This window comes from Nematolebias whitei, chromosome 23 (genome assembly GCF_014905685.2).
Source record: "Nematolebias whitei isolate Nwh7 chromosome 23, NemWhi1, whole genome shotgun sequence".
NCBI lineage: Eukaryota > Metazoa > Chordata > Actinopteri > Cyprinodontiformes > Rivulidae > Nematolebias > Nematolebias whitei.
Window position 1 is genome coordinate 20,757,164 of NC_056520.1, and position 10,311 is coordinate 20,767,474.

Below are 10,311 nucleotides of genomic sequence, written 5' to 3' on the forward strand. Positions count from 1 at the left end.
ATATATATATATATATATATAGATCTATATATATATATATATATATATATATATATATATATATATATATATATATATATATATATATATAACCTGCACAATCTTGTGAAAAGTGCACAGAATTCAAACTAAGACCCTCACAAATGTGAAGAAGAACCCTCACAGTTTAGTTGTAATGCTAAATTTTAGGTTGGTTTTGTGGCATTACTGAACATGTCATAAAAAAAAGAGCATCGTATTTTTGTGATGTTGCCTCCCTTTCCCCTCCTTCCTTCTTTTTATTGCCAAGTAGTTCCACTGCAGTGCAACAACGCCTCGGCTCCCTTCAAGGAGATGGCTGAGAGCTGTATTAATCATTGTCTGGTGCCGTCCCACCTTCCCCGGTTGTTTAGCATCTTCCAGCATCACTTTCAAAGGCTACCTGGAAACTGGGAGGGTGACAAAGTGGTTCTAAAAGACAAGCAGCGCCAAGCATATGGCAAGGAGGTGGCGGGAGAGACAGCCACACTATCTTGCAGAGTAGATGAAGGAAAGGACTAGCAACACTTCTTGCGCTTTGCCAACAACTCTTCACCAACTTGTTTAATTTGAATGTCTCTTCTTAAAGCCTCCTCCTGCACAGTTGGACCAAAACAAACTAAAAAAAAAAAACCTCTATTGCTACTTTTTCTTTTGAGCAAGGACATCATAAAGTGAAGAGCTGTTACCCTCAGACGAGCGCTAATAAATCCAACACTGATTCCCTGATAAGTATCTTGTGTACGCGACGCAAACAAACAAATGCCTCGGCGTGCTCTTGTTTCCCGGCTGCCTCTGATTGGTTCTGACAGATATGCAGAGTTTTGCCGGAGTAATTAGAGAGCCTTGGGGTGTGAGCTGTGGTGAGGCCTTCAGAGCTGGGGAACATCACAGCCTCTCCTCTCCCCTCTCAGGTAATTGCTAGCAGCGGCGCAGCCAGAGAACCAAGTCTGAAAAGAAAAGAACACCACTCCCCACCTCCTCCTTCGTGAAAACGCAGCCTCCCCGATGCCTCAGATCCTGCAGACCACTCAGATGTACTAGACACTACAACAAGCTGCAGCCACTGCTGTCAAGTACCCAGGTGAATGCAACCAAGTAAACACTACAAATGTTTACCTACAGTGTCCTAAAGGGGTAAAAATGGGTACTTTTGAGAGCAAAGTGGAAGAAAACAACAGTTTGTGTTTTAAAAGGAGTTGCATCCCCACTTCTCTGTCCTCTAGAGGCAGTTAGGGAGCAAGTGTTCACCACCCCCTGCAGGATCACTCAGGTCCGTGGACCCCTAGGCCACTTATGTTCCCTGTCAGGGTTCTCGTACCTTTTTGTTTCTTTCTGTTATCGCACATGTAGCAGTTTACCCCAGCAAGCAGCCGTGCATGAGCAATCAGAGCATCTCAGGCGTTAATGCCGCATGAAACCCAAGTTTGAAAGAAGAAGTCAGGAAAAAAGTGATAAACTTGGAAGTTATCAAGGTTAAACCGAAACTATTTACTGTGTGTGAACATTTCGAGTGAAGAGCACGACTTAGCTCAGGCTCCTCTCTGCATAGCTCTGGAGTTCAGCCAAGGTTGGCACATTGGCTGATCCGACCACCTTCACATCCTACTTTCCACTGTTTGCCGCCTTTTAATATTCCTGCTTCACATCTTGATGCTCTCCTTCGATGGTGGGTGTGCAATTTGTAATGCACACAAGTCAAGCATCCCTGGTGGATGTTTCATGAAATATATATTTCAATATTTAAAATATGGAAAAAGTAATACTGTACAAAGAAAAGTATATTGAAAATCAAATAATGAAAATTAATGTGCTTTTTTGTTTGCCTTTTCGGGTTTGAAGGGCTCCTTGAGATGACAGATGACACTGGGCAGCACATATTGTTCCAGAATGCCTTGATTGTCTTAGGATTTCATTTTACCATACATAGATTCAAGACACCCTGTGTCAGATGCAGCGAATCAGCTTCAGAACAGAACCAAGCCACTTCCATGGACATTATATATTTACTCAAGCTGCCTTAATTCATCTTCTGAAGAGCGGACAGAACATGTGCTTTTATGAGAATTGTCTTGACAGTATTGCACAGAAGGAGACATCGATGTCTAAAATGAGCTCTTAGAAATATTTTGTCCAAAAATGATGTAGTAAAACTGGTCAATGCATTTGTCACGTCTAGTCTGGACTATTGCTGGACTATTGATTGGTGAAATGTGCTGCTGATAATCCATGCTGCTGCTCTCTTGCTGCTGTATTTATTTGTATTCATCTACTCACAGACTCATGTTCGTGCTGCTGTTGTTCGGCGTATTGTTTTGCACTATTAGTGTTTAGCACAGTATTTCTTAGTTTAGCGTACTTCATAGTTTATATTTCAGATCCTTATGACTGTTTCTTTTTACAATTTATATTTTTGCTGTTGTTGGACGTAACTGGGACGTAACCAGTGTACACAATTTCGTTGCACCTCATGTACCGCATGTGATTTGAATGATAATAAAAACAACTTGAACATCTAATGGTTTATTATCTGGGTGTCCAACAACTTCTTTAAAAAGTCTTCAGTTGATCCAAAATGCTGCTGCCAGTTTTAATTAGTTAGTAGTAAATTGGGTTGCCAGGTCAAAGTCCAAGATGGCAGCCACCAAATAAGTGTGTGCACGTGTATATACAGATACAGTATTTATATATATTTATTTATTAGGGATGCACGATATCCGCATAGTATCGGCCGATATTAGCGATAATGTTAAATATCGGAAATCGGCCATTCCATCAAAATAACTCATCTGTTTACATATATATATATATATATATATATATATATATATATATACATGGTGCTGTTTTTGTGCTACGACTCAGTGAAAAGAATGCCTGCAGCGCCAGCACAACATTATGACGTCATGTGTGCCGTTGAGTCTAGATTTCTGAAAATTTATAAATTTGCACTGTGCGAGTGTTGTCATTGTGTTAGAGAGAGTTTTACATTAAACATAATCCAAGTTGAAGTGTTACATGATTTTCACCCCACTTTTTGGCATCTGCCTTTGGTAGCAGGCCAAAATGACAAAGACCATGCAGAATAATGTAGTATTTTAATTCCACAGCAGAGAAAGCTATGTAGTCTTCGTGGGTCTTTGTAGGTTGTATGTAGGTCTAGGGCAAAAAATATTGGTTTCGGTATCGGTTATCGGCCAAATAAGTTTTAACATATCGGCATATCGGATATATATACATATATATATATATATATATATATATATGTGTGTGTGTGTGTGTGTGTGTGTGTGTATATATATATGTGTGTGTGTGTGTGTGTGTGTGTGTGTATATATATCCTGATGCATGCTCAATATATGTATATATGTTTTGAGTTGAATAACTTGAAAAATGACCAACATGCCAACTTCTATTTTGGTGTGTGGCTGCACGTAGGGGTAAGATTGGGTTAAATATTGATTTGCCATTTCCAAATTCAGTCCAAAAAAGCACAATCAAAAACTACAAACATTCACAATTCAAATCCCTCAGTGACGGGAGCATCGGTGTACTGCTTGTTTCTCATCTGGAACTCATTCCTTTTTTTGACTTGTATTTGTGCTATCAGCTTTCTTTTTCCCTGGCTCTTTGGCTGGCTCAATCTCATCCACAGCACTCACAAAACCCCAACTGCAAAACCGTTTATTATATTAAATGTCAGCTAAATATTACAAGCTTAAAATGCCTTCTTACCTTCTTATGTGAAAAATAGAGTCCAGGCAGTATGAAATGGATGGAGAAAAGTTTCAGGAGTGATTAGTGTCAAAAAGGTGTCAGCAAAGGTCAAAGGAAAAGTTTACAAGACAGTGGTGAGACCAGCTACGTTGTATGGTCTGGAGACAGAGACATGGACAAAAAGACAGGAGAAAGAACTGGAAGTGGCAGAAATGAAGATGTTGAGGTTCTCCTCAGGAGTGACAAGGATGGATAAGATCAGGAATGAGATCATCTGAGGTACAGCACAGGTTGAACAACTGGGAGATAAAGTTAGAGAGGCCAAACTGAGATGGTTTTGACATGTCCAGAGGAGGGACAGTGGGTATATTGGTAGAAGGATGTTAGAAATGCAGCTGCCAGGAAAAAGACAAAGAGGAGATATATGGATGCAGTTAGAGAGGCCAGACTGAGATGGTTTGGACATGTCCAGAGGAGGGACAGTGGATATATTGGTAGAAGGATGTTAGAAATGCAGTTAGAGAGGACATGAAGGTAGTTGGAGTGAGGACAGGGGATGCAGAGGACAGAAATGGAGGAGGATGACTTGATGTGGGGGCAGCACGGTGGCGCAACTGGTAGAGCTGCTGCCTCTCAGCGAGCAGGCTCTTGGTTCGAACCCCGGTCCAGGGGCCTTTCTGGGTGGAATTTGCATGTTCTCTCCGTGCATGCGTGGGTTTTCTCCGGGTACTCCAGTTTCCTCCCACAGACCAAAAACATGCATGTTAGACTGATTGGTAACTCTAAATTGTCCCTAGGTGTGAGTGAGAGAGTGAATGGTTGTTTGTCTCATTTGTCTCTATGTGGCCCTGTGATGGACTTGCTACCCGTCCAGGGTGTACCCTGCCCCTCTCACAGTGATTGCTGGACATGGGCACCGGCGAACCCCGTGACCCAAAATGGAATAAACGGGTAAAGATAATGGATGGATGGATGGACTTGATGTGGAGACCACTGAAAAGGGAAAAGCTGAAAGAATAAGAAGAAGCCTTCTTACCCATCTATCTGTTTTGCTTTTAATTCTGGAAGCTAAACCAACTGAAAAATTGAAATGTCCTGCTGTTCTTAAAGTACAGTAGTGCCTCGCTACTTTGCAATTTGACTTTCGCGGACTCACTCTTTTGCAGTTTTTCAACAATAGTCAACTTCAATTTTCCTCATGTGATTGGAATGTTATGGGATAAAAAGTTGACGGGAAAAAAAATACTTGGGACATGCGCCGCCATTTTGTAGGTTTTCTTTCAATAAGCCTATTTCAACGTAAACCTATGCAATCTATTAATTTCATAGAACTGGCAGGAAAGTCGCAAATAATCGTGACGCTTCCTGAAGCTCAATTATCCACGCACACCCATCCATCCATCCATCCATTTTCTTTACCCGCTTCTTCCATTTTGGGTCACGGGGGTCGCTGGTGCCCATGTCCAGCAATCACTGTGCGAGGGGCGGGGTACACCCTGGACAGGTCGCAAGTCCATCACAGGGCCACATAGAGACAAACGAGACAAACAATCATTCACTCTCTCCTCACACCTAGGGACAATTTAGAGTTACCAATCAGCCTAACATGCATGTTTTTGGACTGTGGGAGGAAACCGGAGTACCCGGAGAAAACCCACGCATGCACGGAGAGAACATGCAAACTCCACCCAGAAAGGCCCCTGGACCGGGGTTTGAACCAAGGACCTGCTCGCTGTGAGGCAGCAGCTCTACCAGTTGCGCCACCGTGCTGCCTTATCCACACACACATAAACTTTAATTCATTCAACCTTTATTTAGGCAGGTTAATCCCATTGAGCCGCGAGGACTCATTTACAAAAGAGACCTGATAACTTGATGGGGTGGTGGACTTTGTCGGTGCAGGGTAGATTTGCCGAACCAGAACTGAGCTGCTGGTCTGCAGAGCTGGTGAGTAAAGTTTTGCAGTACTGTACAGTACATGTACGTATGTTGTTAAAATGACATAGTTTTAAGAGTTTAGAACATTGCAAGAGTGTGGGAAGGGTTTATAAATCCTTAAACTATATATAAATACTAAAACAAATATAGTGTTCCTACTTTGCGGTTTTTCACCCATCATTGGGGTGTCCGGAATGTAACCCCATGATAATCGAGGGACTATTGTATTAGAAAAATAAATAAAAGTTTTGAATTTTGACAAATCATTCACAAATGGCACAATGTACCATGTTTATACAGGGGGTGAGGCTTCATTTGTTGCGGTGTATAAGATGTCTTGGAGAATAAAATAAGCATCAAACGTATCTCTTTAGGGACAGGAAATAGGGGAGTCAAATTATCTGTGGAGAGGAAATGCTTTGTAACCCTACCATCACTTCCTTGTACGACGTAGGAAGTCTCGTCAGTGCAGATATGAGTTGTACTGTACGTCTCTGGACAAGATCTGATCGTTCTGCTTCTATTCTGAGAACAAGCTTTTATTATTGATTCTTTTGACAGGTTGATTGGCGGTACACACAGTGAGGCTGATAAACTTTCAACCCCTCCTTACACAAGCCTCTATGGCTGAACTTCAGTAGTTTCTGTTGTCTGTATAGGTTTATTGTGCTACTGATGTGTTGCTATATTTGGTTAAATATACCAAATTAGAAGAATGCATTAAGCTATTACTGGATTTAAATAGATGAGTGTGCTGATTAGGCTGTAATGTGGAACACGCATGTGTGTGGTTTGAGTTAGCGCTTGTTGTTGCCTCTTTACAAAGGAGTAAATGCGTAACATTTTTTGGGGCAGCTGTGGTTGAGTGATTAGGGTTGGGAAAGGTCAGTTTGCACTGCATCATTCCACTGATTCCTCCTTGATGTTCTACAACCAGTGAACAGTCTGGTTGTCTCCTGATCTGATCACCACAACACTTCAAATCCCAATACAAACACTTGGGTCACTAACTGTAACAACAGACGGATAAAGCATCTCCATCTAAATGGTCAGAACTATTAGAAATTAGATTTTGTCTGGAGATGTTTGTCATGAGATCTTTGACTTCTTTGTAAGGGTTTCTGCTGCTCTTGTTTAGGTTAAGGAAAAAATAAATATTTTCTCACAAACAACAACCCATTTTTCATATTTCAGATAAGGTTTTCCATGCATGATCATAAAAAACATACTTAGATTTTATTTTATCTTGTTTTGTTTTGTTGTTAAACTGTTTGGTTTAGTCATCAAACTTCTTGTTCGGGTTGAGGTAAAGAAATGCAAATGATTTTTCCTATTTGGTAATAGTATCGGTCAATAGTTGAAGAAGAATTAGTGGAAGAATTAACACATTTTTACACCTTGCCACAATTATCATTTGCATTGTGGAGAATTTTAAGCAAATATAATAAGGTTAGGTTTAGGTTTAAAAAAATAATCCTTGGTTTAAGACAAAATGCCAATGTGTAATTAGAAAATTACTCTGTTTGTTATAGTATATACCCTCTCACAGCTACAATATGCCATATATATATATGCTTTCCTTATGGTGTCATGTTTCTGCCCCTTCCTGCCATAGTTTTCTGTTTCCATGTTCTGTTTGCCTGTCACCCATCGTTCATCTCAAGCCTGCTCCCTCCAAGCCATGCCAGGCCTCCCTTGTTTCTCCACAGCAATCAGCACTCATTAGCTTCACCTGTTCACCTGTTTTTATAAGCTCCACGTCCACAACTATGCCAGATTATTGAACCTTACCAAGTAGTAGATGTCCAGTGTTCATGCCACAGCCTTGTTTGACTTCCCGGTTCTGACCTCTTGGACTCCTTGCCTTGCTTATCCCTCGCCTGATTTGGATCTCTCTCTCTGACCACAGTAACAACTCTGGTCTTCCTCACCTCAACTACATTTCTTGACTTGTACTCTGGATTTGGATAAGGATCTCTGACCACTTGTGTATGACCTCGGACCATTCTATTGGACCTCGATTCTGGACTTGACCCAGTGCCTCAAGGTGCATAGTTCTGCTCTGCTGCAGCTCAGTCACAACTGGTGACATCATCGGATCCATCTGTCGCACAGATTCTGCTTTCTGCCTGACTGTGAAGGTTAGTGACTGCCTTTATTCTCCAAAGAACCGTCACTATCAAAGCCAAGTCACTAACTCTATTGTCTCTGCAGATCCGAGCGGCCCACGGACCCAGACCTCCACCAGAGTTCCTGCTTTAATAAATCTTTTAAACCATTCCTGCATTCTTGTGCATTTACTGAATCTGTAACCCAGATTATGTTGTCACATTGACACCAAAGAATAAATATTTCATTCAAATGGGTGGGGTTAAATAATAGTCTGTTTCTGTGCTGAATGACTTTTTAATCTGCAAATGTTTTTGTTTTTTTTCCTATGTCCTTGACAATATGAGTGACATTTGATTTTGTTATTTTTTGTTGCAGTGACAAAGATTTTGAGAGAAGGTGTCAGCCTCACCGACAGAAACTGGAAGTTGGTTCCACAAGAGAGGAGCCTGATAACTGAAAGCTCCTCCTCCCATTCTGCTCTTGGAAACTCTAGGAACCACTAGTAAACCTGCAGTCTGTGAGCAAAGTGCTCTGTTAGGAAAACATGGAACAATAAGATCTGTAATATAAGATGGACCTAGGTTGTTGAGAGCTTTGTAGGTTAGAAGTAAGATTTTCAATTCAATTTTGAATTTGACAGGGAGCCAATGGAAAAAACTAAAACTGGAGAGATATGATCTCTCCTATTATACAGATTTACTCATATAAATTGTATCTATTTTTGGTACAAATGGAGTGATAGTAAGCACAAACAAGGTAAATGTACTGATACAGGTGCCTTCTACCTTTGGTATAATGTCCTCCCCAATCTAATACTTCATTTGCAGCGAATTAAAGCAATTGTTCTTATTATTAAATGTCATGTTCACGTTCTGAACTTGAATTTACTGTAGCATCTCAAAACAGATTGAAGTATCTTAAATGGGAAATTAGTTTTGAATTATTGCACAAATTATTGTAACTGCAGGAACTGAAATGCCAATAATATAGTGGCACCTTGATGTTAATTTTATTAGATGTATTTCGTTCACATCGCACAATAAAATAATAGATGAGTATAACGTGTGTCAAGCATGTAAGACTTGCAAAGAGCTAAACAGACCATGAGGTCATCAGACAGGCAGCCTTCTGTCTCTGTTCACCCTGCTAAAGCAACCAGACAATTGGAAGGTCAGAGGTCAAACAGCTGTCTGGGGTTGAGCTCGAGTGATTAATTTTAACACCAGGCGGTAGTTTAAGAACCACTAAGGGAAAAGTGATATCTACTGAGGGTGTTAAACTGCCCCAGAGGCCTGGACATTAAAGTGACAGGTAATTATTTTTGAAGTAAACAGAAAAATCGGAGCCTCACAATCGGCACGAATGCCCACGCTATTAACGCAAATGTTTGAGTAGCTCTGTCGCACAATAACCCACCTCAGAGAGGCTTTTAGTCTTAAATGTACAAACTAATTAGCTGTGAAATCTTGTGAAATGGCATTCACAAATAATACTTTGATTTGCAAACAATACCTTAATGATTGCACAATGTTTTGACCAGCCTCCATTCTCCCAAACAGACTAATCACTTATCATAATACAGGATGGAAAGAAAATGGTAAATAGTGGCAAGTCACGCCGAAGGCAACAATTAGCATTAAAACAAACAGATGGGTGGATTTAATTGATTAGTGTCCCCACCAGTCATTTTAGTAGCCAGCTTTGTCAAAATTTCAGTTTTAACAAAAGAACAATAAACTGTAGCATTAGAATCTTGGAGCTTTGACAAATCGTTTGTGACCCTCAAATGTTATTGAGGGAGGTCTACATGTGTAAAGGTGACAGGTACAGTGGTACCTGTCAGACCAGTGAGGTCATAAGGTCTTCAGAGTTGAAAGGAGCCAACTGGTGGGTTTTCAAGGTGTGGAACATATTCTGGACACATGCATCGTAAGGTCAGGGTTATTAGGTCAGGGTTTATTCATTTCCCCAATTAAGCACAACAGGTATGACAGAAACTGCTCTCATCTATGACCATTCCTAAACGTCCAGATACTTGAACTCCTTAGCTTGATGCCAAGACTCTCCCAAACCAGGAGGGAGCATTCTACCGTTTCCCACTTTAAAACCATGCCTTGAGACTTAAAGGAGCTGAATCTTATCTCAGTTATTTCCCTCTCTTGTGAACCCCCCTTGTGTACGGTGAAGGTCGCTCCTCCAGAAGTTCTCAAAACACCAGCTTTCGTTTGGTGTTTAACCTCAAATCTATCCTCCCTTTCACATATCTCCTTGGGTGCATTATTCCAGTCAATTCCAATTATCTTTATAGACCACACATAAAACCATTTTATGCATACATACGTACAAAGTATATACCGATAGGTTAATCATGAATGAAGTACTCCCTACCACCTTGTGCATGTGCATATTGACTTTTTCCAAATTTGTGTATTCTGTTTCTTTTTTGATTATCTATCTATCTATCTATCTATCTATCTATCTATCTATCTATCTATCTATCTATCTATCTATCTATCTATCTATCTA